This window comes from Lonchura striata, chromosome 2, assembly GCF_050655825.1.
Source record: "Lonchura striata isolate lonStrDom1 chromosome 2, ASM5065582v1, whole genome shotgun sequence".
Classification (NCBI taxonomy): Eukaryota; Metazoa; Chordata; class Aves; order Passeriformes; family Estrildidae; genus Lonchura; species Lonchura striata.
This window is the reverse complement of record NC_140704.1, coordinates 29,535,746-29,554,463: the sequence shown is the minus strand read 5'-3', so window position 1 is coordinate 29,554,463 and position 18,718 is coordinate 29,535,746. Positions and strand designations below refer to the sequence as shown.

The 18,718-nt window shown below is 35.8% G+C and overlaps 1 long non-coding RNA gene across 1 annotated transcript in view; it reads right to left on the bottom strand.

Moving 5' to 3' along the window:
- Positions 1-107: 107 nt before the first annotated feature.
- The window catches only part of LOC146768165 (uncharacterized), a 31,453-nt gene continuing 12,842 nt past the window's right edge, over positions 108-18,718 (bottom strand). The window contains exon 3 of the long non-coding RNA XR_014951570.1: positions 108-17,271. This is a non-coding gene — a long non-coding RNA (uncharacterized LOC146768165). The remainder of the gene's footprint in view (positions 17,272-18,718) is intronic.

Sequence of the window (18,718 nt, the reverse complement as noted above, 5' to 3'; positions counted from 1 at the left end):
CCCCCACCTCACCTGCCCTTCTCTGGACGTGCTCCTCAATGTCCTTCCTGAACTGACGGTCCCAGATCTGGACGCAGTAGAAATGGTGTAACACTGACACAGGCGTGAACCAGGACAGGGCTTCGTGCGAGGTTAGGAGCTGGATGGCAAGCGAGGGGTCGGGACCGGGAGCCAGGACTCGGGAGGGGTCCTGGGTGGGCCAGCGAGAGACCCCGCTGGGCAGTGGGTAGGGGAAACTGGAAGAGACCTCTGATACCTCTGTGGTGTCTCCTGGACCGTATTTGCTCACAACCCAGAAAAAGTGTGCCTGCTTTCTTTAATTTTTTTAAACTATATTCCTATGGTTTCTTTATTTTTTAAGCACAGATCCTATGTCTATGTATGTATATTGCAGAATCACAGAATTAATTAGGTTGGAAGAGACCTCTGAGATCACTGAGTCCAGCCTATGACCAAAACCCACCATGCCCACTAGACCATAGCACTAGGTGCCACATTTTGTCTTTCTTTAAAAACCTTCAGGGACTGAGACTCCACCACCTCCCTGGGCAATCCATTCCAATGTCTAATCACCCTTTCTGTGAAGAAATTCCTCCAAAATACATGTCACTTATAAAGAAAACACTTGTGCCTTTAATTTACAGCTAATTCACACCGTATGTATAACTCCCTTGCAACTTGCAAATCACCTTGGTGCCTGAGAGCCCCTCTCCCATGCTGGCTCCTGGAGTGGGCCCACTGCTGCGACAGTGCTTTGGATTGAGTTTGGCTGTAAAGGAACACAAAATGTTTATGACATCCACATGTGCAAGCAACTGTTGCCATGTTGCTATTTTTGTAACTATTTTACTGCATAGCACAAGCTGAAGAATAGAAAAAGCCATTTCCAGTGTGTGTGTGTGCACGCACTCATGTGCAAGTAGGACAAAAGAAAATGTTTGATCAAGCTACAACAAAAGTATGTCTGAAAACTTGGAGCTTTATTTAGAATTTAATTTACACCGAGTACTCAAGTTAGCAGAAATAGTCATTGTAAATTATGTGTAACTGATATACAAAGAACGAGAGTTTTGTGTGCAAATATATGAATAAGCTGTCCCTCATGGAATTAATTATGTGCATGCCTTTGCTTGTTCAGACCACTGAAGCTAGATGTAGTGTGTATGATGGAGGAATGGAACTACAGTACAAGTATTATATTGCAAATATCTAATTTTCATGGAAAAAATTCTGTGGGTGGCTTCCATTTCAGCTAGGTAGCTTTAAACAAATAGAAACCTCAAATAAGAAAACTAGACATATTAAAGGTATAAAACTGACAAGAAGAATTGCTTTAATCCCTTATTTTATCTAAAAATATCTCTAGGGTATTTAAAATCATGAAAAGAGGGACTGTAATGGAGAAGAAACTGGTATAAGAGTTCTGTATTTTTTTCATTCTACATTCAAGTTCAGTGTTTTCAATCAATAAGATAGAGCTAACAGTTTAGAATTGTGAAAGGCAAGGTAGTTAGTAAAGTCCTGTTGAATAATAAAAAATTACTTATCAGCTAGTCCAATTAATGTGATAGGAAAATAAAATTCAGTAATTAAATATGGGAAAAGAGAGAGAGAGGGAACCTCTGGAAGTTATTTTGTTGTATTCCCTCACAGAGGTGTGATGTACATGAGGTGAAGGGGTTTTTTGATATGTTTTGGGGTTCTGAGGTGCTTGTCTCTATTAGCAACTGGTAGCTACAGACTTAATCTGGATGATTAAATAGAGACTGCCTCAAATTCAGTAGAGTTAATATCTATTTCTTTCTGCATTTGCAAAACAAATCTTAAAATTCCCAATGAGTTTAAAGGAATTTGGGCAGAAAATGATTTTTTTTTTTAATTCAGACTGGACTGTCACCATATTTTGCATTTTTGCATTGGCTTGATATTGATTTTTTTTTCCCCAAATATATAGTCTAACACCTATTTATTACTATTCCTGAATCGTTGTCCATAAGTGAACAAACAATAATTTTTTCCTGTGGGTTACTCAGAATAATGACTGATTTTTTATACATATTTTTTCAAAAAAACTTCTCATATTTATGTAGAAAAAAATGTGCTTATGTGTGGATTAGTAGTTGCAACAAGACAACGTGGCCTTATGTAATAACAGAACATAGAAATAGGGGAAAGCACAGACATCTGCTTTTACTGACAAAGGTGATCAGGCAGAACTGGAGGTTACTGATTTTGTAAATAATCAGGCTACAGGTGCTTTGGGAAGTGACAACTTTTTTTCTCTACTTCAGAGACCTCCTGGTATGTCTGTGCTTCAGCCACATACCAATGATATAGGAGACTGTCATTGTATTGCTTCAAAAACCACATTATAGAAACAGAGATTTGCTAGGTACAATGAAATTCAGATTAAATCTGATTTAAAATGTGACATGTCTCTGTTGGATACTGTCTTGTTCCATCCACATGCTTCACCATCTCTGAGGAAAACTCTTCTGTGGAAGAGTTTTATCACAGTCTAGCAAATGACACATGGACAATTATGATTTGATGTGCTAAATCATTCTGCCTTTTTTTTTTTTTACTTCTCAATTATTTTGACAATACTGAAAAAACAATAGCACAATTGCTCTTTGTAACTTAACCTGTTGTTGTAGATGAAATATACTAAAAACCAATGCCTGATATGTGATGTTTTTATTTACCAAATGTAATAATCTTCAGAATTCAGTTATTCTTTGCCTAGCATATTAGGAAAGGTACTGTGTTGTATGACTTTGCCACAAGGGTATTTTGTAAAATCTGCATCTACATTTTATAGACTCACTTAATTTACATTGGAAGGGATTTCTGGAGGTCATCTAGTCCAACCTCCCAAAGAAAGTACATTCAGCTAGAGAATTACTTTCCATCTCACATGTTTGTGCAGTTCTGCTACTTATAGAACATCCATCAAAGAATAAAAGCACTATCTGGGACAAATTTAAAATTGCCTGTGTTATACTAATAATACATAAAAATTAGTACAATTAACTTGTTTTTGAGGTTATTAAATATATTTCACATGGAAAGTGAAATGCAAAAAAATTGCACATAAATGCGTATTTCCTTTTTTTCTCCTTGTAACCGGAAATATGTTATCAGTGTTTATCAGGTGAAAGCCAGAAGCCTGAGGAAAGATCAGGAGGATATCCCACCTGCATTCCAGCTATTGCTCCAGAAGAGTGCAGTTCTCTCATAGGTCCAGTAGCTGCAAGCCCTGTGCAGATGTTTCAAATACTCAGCACTGTCTAAAGCATTCAGGAATTTGAATCACTTCTCTCACTCATGCTATTAATCTTGCTGATGGCACTGATAACATCCCAGTGACCCTCTATCAGGTTCAGGAGCAGAATTTTAGAAGGTAGTTTTTGAGGGTTTTTTTCCAATAAATAATACAAAGTCAAGCCTATATCTAAACAGTTCAGACTATTTTTAGTTTGAAGGTAATGATTAACTGGAATGGTTAGGCTGCTGCCTGGGAAACATTAATTAATTTTTCTAGTATTATGTGTGATATAAATTAATATATTATGCACAATGGTGAGTGTATGGAAGAAACTAAAACAGTCCAGATGCAACCTATGGCAAAATTGTCCCAACAGACTGCATCGTATGGATGAACGACCTTGTTTGAATCCAGCTTCACTCTGACTTGACTGAATACTGCCCTGGAGAACAGAGACCACCACCACTAATGTGACAAGCCTGCTGGAAAGGAGATCCAACAGGCTCATAAATACTCTGTCTTACTTTGCTATCAGCACAATTTGGACATATCTTTCATTTCAATATAGCCAACTCTTAACTTTGTTCCCTGGCCATTCTGCAAGCTGGAGTGTTCCTGCAGTTTGGCTTCCAAGTCTGATCAGCAATCAGGAAAGAAATTATTGTCTGCTGGAGCTCTTTTATGGATATGTAAACAACATTCTGCAAACAACATTCTTATGGCAAATGATCCTATTATTCTACTCTCAGAAATTTGCATCCTAATCTTTCAAACTGTTGTATGTGCACTTCCACAATGGTTTATAGCTATTCTGATATATATAAATATAGATATATTAATATTTATAGTATTTTTAATAAAAATATATTATGCATGTTTAAAACTTTTAATACTGGTTGCTTACAAAGTTGACTACCTTAACCTTTAAGTAATAACTGCTTTCTAGAAGAATATCTGCAGAGCTCTCTATAAGTAGAAGTCAATACTGTTCTTACTTCCAGTGGCTCTGTTAACTCAGAGAATTCTCTGTCAGTGAGCTGTTTTGTAACCTGTAGATACTGAAAAAAGCCCTTAACTTTTTCAAATAATATTTAATAGTGATATCTACCAATGTAATTAGCAGATGTAAACTTCCAGTATTCTGTCTTTAATATGTTGACAACGAGACTGTGCTTATCTGAAACACATAGAGATGCACAAAAGCAGTTCTGAATCAATTTCCTTGGGTGTTGGAGAGTCCGTTATCTATTGCTGACCCCCAAACACTCTGTAGAGCCAGGAGGGTTTAGAGAAATGCTCAGAGAGCATAAGTATTCCCAGTAACAAGTATAATAACTTAATTGGTCAGTTAATGCCATGAAGATAATACATGTCCTGTGCTTAATTCATACTGTAATATTAAATAGACACAAATTATTATAAGCAATACAAAATAAAATAAAAGTCTGAAGAAGTGTTTGAATTTACACATGTAAGAACTTGCATGTGCATTCATTCAAGGGAAAAGGAGTGCAATCTTAATACCTGGACTCTTACAATTATTATCTGAATTATAAAAAAATCTTTCTTTATATTATACTGATCATATATCCTAATCTAAATGTGGGATACATTATGTCTCTTGGCTGCCTGGCACTGAAATTGGTTCTTCATGTGTTCTGCCCTGGGAAAAACTCTGACTGGTCTATCTCACTGATTTGATATTTTGATATCCTGTAAGAGTTGTTTAGTCTATCAAGCTCTACTGATCTGAACTGTGTGAATGAATTACTTACACACTATGTTACTACTACTGTTCTTATTCTACAATTCTTGCCATATACTCAGTACTGTACCTAAGCTAAAGCTTTGGAAAAGTAGCTAAACCTAATAAAAGAGTTAGAGTCACATGACTTCTGGGCACCATAGCAGAGCATCAAAGGCAAGTAATGGATTAATTCTCAGTTGTCTCTCGAATTTTTGTACATGGCAAAAGCCACCATTGCAGTACTGTCCTGCGCAGAAAATAGGATCTAGATTTGGAACAGAACTTCTAGATCAAGTCCACTGTTTCTTCTCCAGTTCATGTAATCACATTCATATATTTGTCATATTTTTGTCAATTAGCAGCAGAATGAAAAAACAATAATTATATTTCACAGCTCTTTCTGATTTTGTTTCTTCTTTCTTACATTCATGTTGGAGAGGAAGGGAGCTGGTAACATTGAATGGTGAAAAGCTGGAGGAGATGCTTCAAGACCAGCTTCATGAACATCAATTATGTAGTTTTTACAAATTACATAATTGTTACTAACTTTGGAGGTTTTTCTACAGCTGGTAGACATGATGATTTCCCTGTCACAGAGGAATAGTTTTATAAATTCAGATTAAAATTTTCTTTTGCCCATATTCTCATTTTTCACAATGATTTTGTGCAATGATATGTAGGGGTATGGTATGTATTGGCATTATTTTGGCCCATGTCTTACAAAGATACATGTTCAAGTTTTGTGAACTTGCACAAGGGAGAAAAATATTGAGACTATTTCTGTAAAAATGGAAGGGAACTTGAGCAAGTAACAGTCTGTGTAGCAGAACACAATTTGAATACAATATCGATCCTTTGGAAATTTGTTAAATGTAGAGGAATTGCTGAAAAACATCAATTATAAAGAACATTTAGACAATTGGAATTCTAAGTATGCTGGTACCTTTGAGAATTTTACTTTTTGTCTGTCAGTGAATTTGCGATTTCTTTTGGAAAAGACCAGCACAAATTATAAAATCACATATGGATAAAGCCCATTTCCAATTCTACAGGAAAATCTATGATATTTTTTTTAAATGTGCTAGATGTCTTCCGTAAAGGATGCCAGCAGATCTTAAAAGGAATTGTCATCCTAGACATTTGTTCTACCTTCAAATATTTTGGTGTATGAACATGGCTTTAATGCATATTACACCTCCTTTCCTAAGTGTATCTGATAATTGCTCCAACCCCACAGCAGGCTAATTTTTAAACCCCTGAGTTCTAGGGATTTGCTTTATTGGAAAAAAGTAGTACTTCATGATTTCACAATCTCTAAGCACCATCTGAAGTATTTTTAATGCATTTACTGCATTTATATTTCCCCAGGCTCCCACTAGTTTGATTCCTTCTCAGGTGAATGTTTACAGTAGCTGCAGGTGTCAGAGCTACCTGATTGTTTGCCTTGAGGGAACAGAAGATTTGCTGTTAATTAAAGTTATTGATACAAGGGAGCTCCTTGTTTTAGTTGGATTGAGGAATAGGAATATTTTTATATTAAAAAGTATATGTCTCATGCAATAAAAAGAATTCTAGTCTCACACACACACACACACACACACACACACACACACACACACAGCATGGCTTTTGTTATTTTAGCTCATTCAAGATGATATGATTTTTACCTTAAAAATGTTACCCAAATATAATTTTTTGTGAAAACTTAAATTTTTTAGAAAGTCTTAGAGATCCAGGAAGCATGCAACTTCAGAATGGAAAGGAGTGTTGTAATTGTAGAACTTTCAGATTTCAAAAACACTCCTTTGAAAAAAAAGCATTTCACATGTTTAAAATACTTTGTTCAACAAGGGCAGGAATAAAATACTGCCTAGTCTGTACTCTGATTGTTTTTTACAAGATTTCCTGTATCTGTCAGTGCATTGCTGGGAATTTGCTTGAGTTGGATATATATCCGCAAGCTTTTTCCACAATATCATCTTAACTCTCAGAACAGGCTAAACCATATACTATTTGAACATTATTAACTGCCAGTAATACTTATGCTTTGTAGTGCTAATGTTAGGTCACTAGTAAGCAGTTCTGAATACTTAACTCCAGAGTAAATGGGATTGTAGTTAAAGACTGGGTTTTTTCCAAAATAACTACCAGCAAAAAAGTTCACCACAAATAAGAACAAGCTGAACTGCCATTCACTGCAACTGACTTTTTGGTTTGGGGATTTTGTTGGGGTTTTTGGTTTTTTTTCACCCCTCTCAATTGCTGTGCTAACCACATACATAAACAACTCTGGCATGCAATGTGTGTGCTAAAATTAAACAGTACATCCTGAACAATTTTCTGTAATGTTTTCCCATACTGCCTAAAAGAACCAAAGGAGTCCCAATTAACATTTTGGAAACAGTGTCAACAAAGGCAGGAAGCAGTTCTGCAGAATTCTCACAGAATTTCAAAAGTGATTCAAATTAATATTTGGAACTGGCACCTGAGACTTCCCATGGTAAAATAAAAGGGTGTTCCATAACCTCAAAGCATCCTCATCCCCCTTATCCAGGCAGTCTGACCTCATGGCCCTCACAGAACAGCCAGCATGGACAAGAAGTACCTTTGCAGCCTCCCTGATAACATCATGGTGTGACACCTCTATCTTCAATGCTCTGATGGCCTTCAGAACTTCATTGTTGGGCTTTAAAGTTCTTAATTGTGCAGCTTTTCATTATACCCTGACTCTCAGCAATGCATTTTAATCAACAATCGATTATCATGGGCTATGTTGTATAGCCCATGTCATTTTGTATCACAAGGATATTGGAGAAACAGTAAACAAGAAGAAAGAAAAAATTTAATAGAGATAAAATATAAGAGCAAACCTACCAGGAATAAGTGTCCCTGACTTAATAATCCCATTATGAAATGTAATTGTCTGAAAATTTTATTCAAGACACACAAGCAGAAGACTTTTATAAAAGGGAAACATAAGAGTTATAAAATTTAGTATTGCTGTGCCTGACTCATGAAAACCCTCTCACTTACAGTAATTCATAATTTTGAGTAAACTTGCCATGCTGGAAAAATTAGCTGTCCAAAAGGGAATTAATTGAAATCAGTATGCCGTGCAGATTGTACACTGAGCTAGCCAACAGAAAATGTAATTTGCAGCTCCAACATCTGCTAGGTGCCCAAAGCACCCCAGCACCCTCTTCCTCTACCTGTACAGAATGAGAACACTCAGAGGTAATTTTTGGGAGTGGCATCAGTAATGAATGGGATTCCCTTTGTCTCAGAGGCTCTCCAGCATCAGCACAACATGCCGGTTCTTCTCTGTGTACTTTCCTCTGAGAAGATCATTTATGCCCCAAGTTCAATGAATATAGAGGACCCCAAATTGCTCCTCTGTCAGATTTGTGGCAGGAATTTCAGTTCTAAGCTTCCATGAGCAAAATTTAACTACTTCTTCACTGGATATACTGCAATGATGAACCTATTCCACTTACAGGTTTGGTTTGGTTTTAGGCCTCAAATTTGTTCTAGGATATCTAGATAACTTAGAGATTTTCTTGGGAGCCATCAATCACAATTATTCTCATTGGTTTCTGTAAAAAGGTATTTCCATCAATAAATCCTGAAGCTTAATAAATAATTTATTTTTATCAATGTGAAATTAGAAGCACAAAATAGTAATGATAGAAACAAAATTAAGATCTACTAATTCTCATCTTGATGCCCAAATAGTAGAGCTCTCTGCAATTAGAAGGGAGAAAAAAGGAAATGGGTTGAAAGATATTTTAATAAAATAGTTTTAAAAACTTTTAAAATACTTGAATGCACACAGTGAATTTTGAACCTGAGAATAAGTCTTTGAAGTGCTTGACAATTGGTATGTTATAAGTGATTCTGCATTCTTGCTTGACTAGGACATTCACAGGTTATAGTGATGTTTCCCATGTTCCCTCAGAAATGTTTAAATAGCTTTTTATTCCAACTTTTGACTGTGGAGCAGGACATTTTTCAGAGAAAGGACATACTCTTCCCTCAGCTTGTGCGATGGAAAAGTGAATGTGATCACTCTTCTTGAAAGATGTCTCTGTATTTAACACAAACTTTTGAGACAGAATTTTTAAATGGGAACATTGTTTTTTTCTCTCCGTTTCACAAACTAAGAACTTCCTTTATATCTCATTTTGTAAGCAGACAGCTTACTATAAGAACATTTAAGAAAAACTGGAAATTTAATTGAATTCAAGTCCGTACTGTGAGAATGTATTTTCATATTTATATGACAAAGGCACAACTTGCTCAAATAAGCAATTGTAATTAAAAAATGCTGTCAAAATCCTAACTATTTGGACTGGTTTTGATTTCAGACATAAAAGAGTCTTAATTTTATAGAAAAGATGATGGAACCATGTATTATTCAAAGTTCTCAATTGTCAATATAAATATTGTGATCTTGCCCAACAGTGAGGGGATTGTATTCATTTTGGCAATATTCAAAATGCAATCAACCATAGATTATGAATGCCTTTAGACACTGTGTAATGGTGCATAAAACCAATCAATTATCTTTTCTGACTAGGCTTATCTGGCACTGAAAACCTGTCTTATTGTGAATTGTATGCACCTCAAAAATGCATAGAAGTTATTTTTTGTTTCTGTTTGCTTAATTAGTATACATGGCATCCTTAGCTGATCTGGGCATGGGAATCTTTACTATCCAATTTTCACGTGTCCTACTTCTATGAAACTTATTCAGGAATTAAAGAAACCCAGTTTATTACTCCTTAGAATCTTGTCGTACATATCTTTTTGTCTCAGTCTCATTAAATACCTCACCATATTACTAAACTTTGTATGCAGCATGCATCTCACAGTTGTGTAGCATACCATGAGATTTTTGCAGCATTTTGAACCCCACAGGAAAATAAACAACTAAATGTGTTTGCATTACAGTTTCCTGAATAATGACTTGGATTATTCCACCAATATAGGTCAGTTTGGATCTTTGCCACCACTGCTATTTGTAATTCAGATTAGAAATAGGCAATTGTGACAAACTGTGCATCCTGTCAATGTGCTCATATGAAGCTCAGCAGCACCATTAAGGCATTTCCTTAATGCTATAAAGTGGCCTCCCACAGAATAAAAGAGCCAGAGAAAGATACCGTATTCTCCGAGCTTCCCGCACATCACTCCGCTTTATCCAAAACACAACCCCCCTCTCTTCTTGGTTAAATAAGCCATTTGTTCAGGATTTGATTCCAATCAATATTCCAGTTCACCTTATATTAAAAATAGCACTTGCTATTTTATCACAACTGTAAGGCATGGAAGTTTTCTCCGCATTCCTTACTATGTGTTGCATTTAGAGTATGCTCTCTTCAATCACACTATTACTGCCATGACAGTTTAGTCATTGTTATTCATGAGGACTTCTTGATGCTTATCTGCAAGTTGTTCAAAGAAGATCACACAGCGATGACCCTGAAATGAGAATGAATGAAGCCTTTGTGTTCTATAAATCTCTAGGAGTCAGCACAATGCTTGTATTTTTCTCCTGGGAGGAAGAAGAAAGCTACCTGTGGCCATAAGCTTCTGTGCTTGTACATAATACCTGTTACTAATGCAAAATTAACACTGTAGCAGATGAGGTGGGAAAAACGCCCCTTAAACGAAAGTGAAAAGTATTCAGATGGAGTTGATAGAGCAGCAGAAATACTGTGTCAGAGAAGGCAACGAAGATACACGATTCAGAGTTTTTGAGCAACACTTTAAAGACATTCCAGGAGAGCCTAACATAATTAAAAGAGCTGTAGATATAGATAAATGCACTAAAGGAATAAGCAAACAGCACACTGGAGGAAAGTGTATTACTGAAACACAGCTAAATATATTAGCCTCCCATAGCAAAAATTGGATACTACTTAAATATTAAATTTTAAGTTAATTGATAGCATTACATATAAAATAGTTGTTGGAAATTAGTAAGGAGGAAAGTCAAACTGTATTCTCCAGAAGTAATTTTTGGACCTCTATGCATAAACAAAAGAAAAGCAACTATCAGATTGATAATATGAAAAGCTTCAGTTTTCTTTTTGCCAGTAGAGCAGTTGAATCACAAAGTTGATGAGAATCTCTCAAAATAATTAAAAATGTCTTGGAATTCTGTATAAAATATAGTAGCTCTAAGGAGAACTTAAAAATAATAATGAATTCATCAGCTACCTTGTGTGGAGAGACTAAAAGGATTGGGAGTCTTCAGTAGTGAAAGGAGAAGGTGGGGAAGAGAAGTGACAATGTCATGAAAATTTTGGATAAGGTAGAAGCAAATTTTCTGTTCATTCTACCTTATAAAATGAGATCTTGAAAATATTGGAATATCAACATCAAACAAATTTTTAAAAGCATTTATTTAAATACAAAGTAGTGGACTTCTGGCATTTGCTATGACATGTGATTTCAGGACATCAAGAGGTTCCAAAAGGAATTAGACAAATGGATGGACAATATCACAATAGGGTGAGGATGTACCTCTGACAGCCCTGACCAACAGGGGTGTGTCCTGGAAAGAGAAAGAGGAAAGGACCTCTGAGAACAGCTGGGTTTGTTAATCTCTGAACAACTTTTCCTATTGCCACTGCTGAAGACAAAATCATTGGCTGGATAGACCATTGGTCTGACCCAGTAAAACCTTTCTTACATTCTTAAACTTAAGTTAAGAGCTTTAGGTAAATGTAAGGATCAATCTGTTAAGCATTCTTAATCCTAAAAGTGAATGTAAAACTTGAATAGTTCAGCTTGTTGTTAAAATAACTTAAGAATCTTAAGTTATATAATCTTAAATTATATAACTTATCTTGGCCTCATTAAAGTCAAAACTGGGCTTGCCTAATAAAAATAATTTCAGTAAATTATGTTCCCCCTTCTCAGGAATACTGTTGCTTTCTGAATAGTAAGAATTTGTGGTTACTTTGTTTTACATATACAGCTGGTGTATTTTGAGATTCTTTATTGTATCATATAATGGGAAAGTACTACATGGTTGCATGTGCTTACAAATTTATAGGCAAATTTTAGTTAGAAACCAGCATAAAAAAATGTGTTATACCTTTTTAGAAATACACTGGTGTTGATAATATTTCCCAACACTATGGCAATGTGGAAAAATCCAGGCTATTTAACACATTTGTTGGCACAAAAAGGGGTGATTGTGTGAGGTTTTGCTGAGGATGAGCTCACAATAGATCTGCAAATTTTCAGAACATCAGCTATAATTATACACAGATGCAATTCTGTCTCCATTTTTTTTGTTTTAAAAAAGACACTATCTCTCTCTTTGCATGCTTCATGAGAAATATAAACAGCAGACAAAATGCATTTTTCAGGCAAAAGTATAACATACATTTTTAATAATGCTGTCTTCAAAATTCTTCAAAATTCTATTTTTGCTGATAGAAAATTCATTAGAATACCCTTCTTCTAAGGAAATCTCTCAAAATTTTCATCCTATGACACCAAGGGGGAAAAAAAGCATATTCTAGAAGTTAATTGTTCTGGACTCTGACTAAAAAGTAAAGTTTTGACCCAGGGCTTTTAACCTAGCTGCTACATTACATACCTTAGGTACATGCAATGAATCCTTGAGCATAGAATGCCCTGCCTCAGTTGTGTTTCCATTTTGCTGTTCACTTGGCTGGATGGGCTGAAATTTCCAGTCAGATTAGCAAAGCCCTTCTTGGTAATCTCTGCTGTGCAGGTAGGTTGAGGTGAGCCACATGAATGATGTCTACTTTAGTGAGCAGTGCAGGCTAATGGGAAAGCATTTCTGGCATGAGTTAGTGCTGAGAGCTTAACAGCCACATCACACACTTCAGGAAGGTATTTCTGAGATGGATAGATAGATAGATAGATAGATAGATAGATAGATAGATAGATAGATAGATAGATAGATAGATAGATAGATTGATGATAGCCTGGTTCTGTGGCTGGAGAACATTAGGTGTGCTTTTGGAGCATACCTTCTAGATCAATCTTATCTAGCAGCTACCTGGTTTCTATGCTTTGAGATTGTTTTGTCATGTGAATAAAAGCATGATAAATACTGCAGAAGCACAAGCTAAAATGTCAATGATTAAATGTTGCCGTGGGTATCATCAACATTTGAACTTTGTTTCAATCAATACTTTAAACACAATGGTCTGATAGTCTGAGTTACTTAGAGGCCATGTTTGTGAAGGATTTTCATCAGAATAATGCTTCTTACCATTAGCATGAGACTGAATATGGTTACAAAACTGTAAGATATCAAGCTGTAAGAGCAAAACTGTAAGATATCAAAACTGTAAGATCAAAACCAAATTTTATAGTACAAAAATATGTAATTGCAAATATAAACCTTTGTTTTAAGTACATTTACTCACCTTATGGATGGCCCCCAACATAGCCCTTAGGACCCACCTGAAGGAATGAGGAACAGTCGTGTGCATATTTCACAAATACCAGCAACAGATTCTTGAAATTCACAAACATTTTTTGACATTTGAATGCTCAAGGACAAATTTTAGAGTTTATTAAATTGCCATATCTGGGAAAAAAAACCTATTCTAAACAGTGCACTTTATTGCTGCATTACATTTTGCCCATTTTCATCTTTCAACAAGCAATGGAGTCAGGAAGATCCAAAGTGTCCATATTTTATTAGAACTAAAGAAATTCTGCATGCTTTAGAGAATATTGACATTAAATTAATCAATTCAAGCTGGTTTAGGAAAAGCCCAAGCTTAAAAAATAGTCAACAGTGACAAAATTTTGAAAAAGGGAGGCCACTAAAAAGTGGAAAATAGATCCTTTTAAATAATGACTCAATAGTGGAAGAATGTTGCCCATACCCATCTGTGTCCCAGACAGAGTGAAGGAGATGGTTTATCTCCTGCCAGGACAAAAGGCAGCACAAAAGGAAGACCTTACAATAGAGCATTCTCGTGAATCTTCACTTATGGTACCCCATGGAGTCTGTAGTAACAATAGAGAAAGGAAATGTGACAGAATGAAAAAATTTCACAGAAAACCACAAGATGAGAATTTAAGGTTTTTTACTGAATGGAGCTGTAGGTATGTATTTGAGTGTAATCTGGTTGTGTGTATGAAAGAATACCATATCACTTTAAATTCCCTGCTAACAAAACAGTAAGTCAGGAAAAATCAAATAGAAAATAAAAACAGACAAGTAGATACCTAAGTCATGGGCAAAAAAGTTGACTCTATACCACGTAGATACCACTCTCATGGTAGTGATTGGTTTAGTTAACTTTGAAGGGTATCAACATGTTTTTTCCTGGTGTATGCTCCAGTATCTGCTTTGGATGAGGAGGTTGGTTCTGGAGTTGTCATCATTCAGGAGTGGATTCACTGTTTCATGGCCTCCCTCTGCCCCTGCTCCGTGCAGTCCTCCCAACAGACATTCCCCCAGCACAGCTCTATGCCTTGTCCTCATCCATCTTTTAGCCACTTCTCAAGCACCATGACTTGTGGGGAGTGGTCTCCTATGTAGAGAACTGGCCCAGAATGACAAGTAAATAATAGTCACACAAAAAGGAAAACAAACAAACAAACAAACAAAAAATAAACCAAGGGGGAAGAAAAAATGGAGAACCCTAAAAACTCCAGGTTCTTTGGGCTTTAAGTCATAAGATTTCTATGAAATGGTTGAGGTAGAGCTCATAATTTGGTATAAAATACTTAGTGATGGTGTGCAGCTACTTGACACTCTATTTAATAGTATGCTCCATCCTTTTATTCACTATATTCTGTATTGGATTTTCTAATTAGTTTCCAGTTTTTGTGTTAAATCCTTGTTTATTAGTAGAATTCCCGAGGTTTTTACTTCCCAGTGTTTTCTATAGTACTTATGAAACATGAGGGGCAATTACAGGTACCCTTCTGTGGTTTAAAATTCAGCACACACTGCCTTTATTCCTTGGTATGCTCCTGGGCTCTCATACTCTGCTGGTATGTGGGGCATCAGTATAATTGCTAAGGCCGTCTTCAGATTCACATGTTTGCCTGATGAAATACAGAAATATACCTCCAGGGGATGGAAATTTTGGTCTGAAACCACAGTGCTTGCCTGAACATGTAACCTTGCTCCCAGTTCACATCAAATGACACCAACTTTCATCCCACAAGTTGTTTCATGAGGCATTTGTTTCAAGTCCACGAAAGCACCAACTTCCCAATTTGTGCACAGTTTTAGAATCTAAGACAATGTCTATATAACTTATTCATAAACCAGTACAGTTCAGTGAGATCAGTCTAATGAATCTGTAATTTATACTGCAAGAGGATTCTAGAGAGAATGCAAAATTGAACTGTGCAGAGGTACAAATTACCAGCATCCAGTGAAAAATTAGCAACCAGCATGAAACAGGCCCAGTTCTTGTTATATGATTTTTTAAAAAATCAAAAAAAACTGAGGCGAGGGGGTCAACCTCAACTAACTCATTTTCTAGAAGTAGCTACCTGCATGATGAAGCAAAGCTCGTAAAAGGTCAATATAGATATAACTATTTTTATTAAGGTATTCTTCACTCTGACACTGCTCAGAATTTGACAGCACTGTTCTTATATTAGGTTTTTGTCATGAATGCCTTGATGTTTTGTACTCTCTGTATAGCATGCCTCATACTATATTCTTAGAGACAAAAATAACTCCTTTGTGTTCAGCTGAGTAGCTTGGCATTGTCTGAGAGACTGAACAGTGATAAATGAGAGAAAGAAAAGACTTAGAGATCTCTGAGACAGTGTGCCTCTACCTTTACAGGGGAAAGTTCTAGGTAGTATTATATCTGAGAAGTTTTTGTGGTCAAAAAATGAAATCCCAAACCTTCAGGCTATAGATAAGATATATATTCTTGATAACAAGGGAGAAGGTCCAGATTAGCAGAAGGGATGGATTCCACATCTCTGAAGAAGTTTTCCTTTGCATTTCAGTGTCTTTCTGAAACACATACTTTAGTCAATACAGGTAATGAAGTTCAGTATAAAAGAACCTGGATGTATTGTATAAAATCACCTAGCAATATCCCCTTGCCCTCCAATCTTGAAGAAGACTTGAGAAATGAAGTAAAATTTGATCTATGTTCTGTTTACTCTTCCATTTAAGAAATAACATTTGAACATTTTTCACGTGTAGGCCAAGTATTTTGCCATATCTGTAGCCTTTAGAATTAATAATTTACATATATTTTTGTGGTTTCATAGTCTCAGATTCTTGGGCTACAATGAAATATAGTGCCTTGCTTTAATGACTGTGTTTTTCAGATAAATGTCCAGGTGATAGAAAATAAACCATCCTCATGAGCCAAAGTGGACAGCTGATTTTCTTAGTCTCTTTTAAAGACTTCATCCAAAATAAGTTTTCTATTTTTTGTGTTTCTGCTGCAAACACAAAATCAGAAACAAGAAAAATTTGCATTCCATACATTTACAAAAAGAGTACTTCTCTTCTGGTTTTCTTAACATTTATCCCTGAAACAAAGCTATACTGTTAAAGAATTTACAGTTTGTAACACAGAACAACATACAAAAATTGGCCAATAGACCTTGTGTGGAAAGCAAACAAAAAGTTTTCATGAATAATAGGGCTCAACAAGCAACATCAATTGTAATAATTACTTTATTTTAAAATTAAGTTGGCCCAATTTTAAGAGAATTCTTCCAAAAACTTGTTAAAAAAGAAAAGAAAAAAGAAAGTATGTAGATTATAGTTTACTTTTTGAAAGGGAAGAAGAAAATGTATATTTCAAAATGTTTTATATACATGTTTATTTTCTGTACCATATGAGTTGTGTTTTGTCCCTAAGTGTTCTACTGGTAATTTACACAAAATGCTTGGATAAGGACAGGCCCTTTGACAGGAGTAAGCTAGCATGGAGTACATAAAATCTGTTTTATTGGGTGTAATACATTTTTAATTTCTTGAGACTCTTTCCTCAATACACAAAAGTGCAATTTCAATTTGATTTAACATTTCTAATGCCATGTAGTAAATCCTTTACTTTTCCAGTCTTAACTAACAATATTTCAGCATTTCAAGCTACTCTTCAGCAAGCTAGATCCTGCCTTACTTATGCACAGTTGCAGTTGAACTGTGTGAGAGTTCCTGCTTCTAAAGAAGCACACATTTCAGTCCTGACTTGTGTCTAGCATTTTTGGATCTTCCAACATACTTGATGCCAAAATACAATGCTACAGGAGAGTTCTGCAAGCAAACAGAAAGAATAGTCACTATATCATCCATTTTAATTCCACTTTCACAAAAAAGCCTGTGATTTTAATGCATACATTCACCCAATATTATTACTTGTATTAGTTTCTTGCATGAAGTACTGATTTTCTTTCAAAGTTACTACTGTGTTTAGTATTTTTTATTTTTAGCAAAGAATACCAATCAGGCAAATGAATGCTGGTAACATTCAGTTCACTCTCCTGTAGGAAAGGACTTTTGCTTATCTGCAGCCTCACTAAGGCTTTGTACCTGACGACTGTCTCATCTGCATGCAAAGCATAGGAGCTAGTATCCAGATATATCTGTCAAGGAAAGTCTAACACTTTAAGCATTAGCTTTAAGACATGCAGAATTTTATTGTTCCAATCCCAACCAAATAATTGCACCGCTTCTACCTTTCCAGGTACTTAGTGGACCAGTAAAATTTACAATCAACTGAGTATTTTGAAAAATCCAGGGTCCTGGACATTTAATATAAATAAAACCTGTAGTATTCATTCAGTAGTTGTAGAATTTTAGTCTAGTGTTCATAGCCAAAACTTCTGTAGCCCAAGGTATGTGTTGTGCCTCCATGTTAGGTTGTTGCTCCCTATGCAATTTACTCATATTGAGGTGAATTCAACTGAATGAAGTTTTCAAAGTCTGTTGGGACTTTTCAGGATGAAAAGCACTTCATAAATGTAAAATATTTTATTATGACAGCTGCCTCCAAGATAGAAGCTGTGTTTAGCTGAACTTTCACAAAGAAAATTTACAGTAATTTATTAGAAACTTAAATTTCATTTCCAAACCACACTCACTAGAGATTCAAACTATTTGTCTTGAATTGTACCTGCCAAATTTTGATGACATGAAATTCCCCCTCCCCATTTAAAAGAGAGGGATTGACCACAGTCATACTGCAGACATTAAAGTAACCTGCATTATTAGGTTTTCTCCACATTCCAATCCATCTGCCTTAGGGTATTATATCCGACTTTCATCTCTTTGAGGTTCAGTATTGCCAAATCCAAGCCATAAGGCCATGTCTAGACTACAAACTGAAAAGTGGGTTTGACTGCACATATGGGCACCCTAAGCCACATGTCCCACAATTTTTCCATCTCTACTTTCATACATAGCCCACTCACAGCTTGGTTTTAAATAATTTACACAGTTACAAAGAAAACCAACCTCCCAGTACTAGCTGATGAACCATTACTATGATTGATTTTGCCTGGGTGCAGGCCAGGCAGGCTGCCTGAACAAAAGCTTGGCCCACACAAAGCCACTGAGTATAATCAATGTTTCTCAGAGTAGTGAGAGTTTTTCCACCTCCTGGCACCCATCTAAATAACACCTCAGTATCAGTTTAAGGGTTTGTGGTGTGAATTATGGAGGAGTTAGGTCTTGAGAATATTCTGAGATCCACACATGCCTG